Source organism: Hipposideros armiger, unplaced genomic scaffold (genome assembly GCF_001890085.2).
Source record: "Hipposideros armiger isolate ML-2016 unplaced genomic scaffold, ASM189008v1 scaffold_1567, whole genome shotgun sequence".
NCBI lineage: Eukaryota > Metazoa > Chordata > Mammalia > Chiroptera > Hipposideridae > Hipposideros > Hipposideros armiger.
This window is the reverse complement of record NW_017732917.1, coordinates 25,586-26,637: the sequence shown is the minus strand read 5'-3', so window position 1 is coordinate 26,637 and position 1,052 is coordinate 25,586. Positions and strand designations below refer to the sequence as shown.

Genomic DNA, 1,052 nt, shown 5'->3' with positions numbered 1-1,052 from the left:
AGTACAATGTCTGAAAATTAAGTTAACAAGTTCATCCTAGAAAAAGTGCTACATCCCTCACTGCTGAACACCACTATGGTTGCCATCGAAGTGCCCACCTTGAGAAGCTATGCACTGATGCCAGCACCTAGTCCACCCTTCAAAACAATTTTGGAACTCTTTTTCTGGAATGGCCATCAGAGCTGTTGTATTACCCTTGATGCCCTGAAATGTCATCAAAATGTTTCCTTTCAATATTTCCTTTATCTTCAGGTAAAGAAAGAAGTCATTGGGGGCCAGATCAGGTGAGTAAGGAGGGTGTTCTAATACAGTTCATTGTTTACTGGCTAAAAACTTCCCCACAGACAGTGCCATGTGAGCTGGTGCATTGTCGTGATTCAAAAGCCATGAATTGTTGGCAAAAAGTTCACGTTATCTAACTTTTTTATGCAGTCTTTTCAGCACTTCCAAATATTAATAATAAACTTAGTTAAATAACTTTTTGTCCAGTTGGTACAAATTCATAATGAATAATCCCTCTGATATCAAAAAATCAACTAGCAACATTGTTTTGACTCTTGATTTGGACTGACAGAACTTTTTTGTTTGTGGAAAATTGGCTTACTTCCCTTGTGCACTTTGACACTCCACTTTAGGATCATATTGGTACACCCATGTTTCATCACCAGTGATAACATGGCCCAAAACTTTGTCTTGCTTCTCCTAAAGGTCTTGGCAAACTGCAACTCTCCTTTGCTTTTGTTCATTAGTGAGCTCTTTCAGGACCATTTTTTGCACACACCTTTCTCATGCCAAGATTTTCAGTTAAGAGTTTCCTGTTTCTCTATCAATATTTAGTTGGTCTGCTATGCTTCTCACAGTCAGCCAATGATTTTGGCATGCAATTTGATGAATTTTTGCAATGTTTTTTATCAGTTTTTCTCCTTACTGGCCGCCCTGACCTCTCTTCATCAGTAACCATTCTCTCCCCTCAGAAAAACATTCAATTTATTAGTACACTGCTGTTTTCTTCATGGCATTATCCCATAAACTTGGACTAACCTGTTCCTGAT

The 1,052-nt window shown here is 38.5% G+C and overlaps 1 protein-coding gene across 1 annotated transcript in view; it reads left to right on the top strand.

Moving 5' to 3' along the window:
- Window positions 1-1,052, top strand: part of LOC109377805 (E3 ubiquitin-protein ligase HECW1-like) — a gene marked incomplete at its 3' end in the record, with an annotated part of 85,079 nt that overhangs the window by 59,445 nt on the left and 24,582 nt on the right. The window lies entirely within an intron of this gene.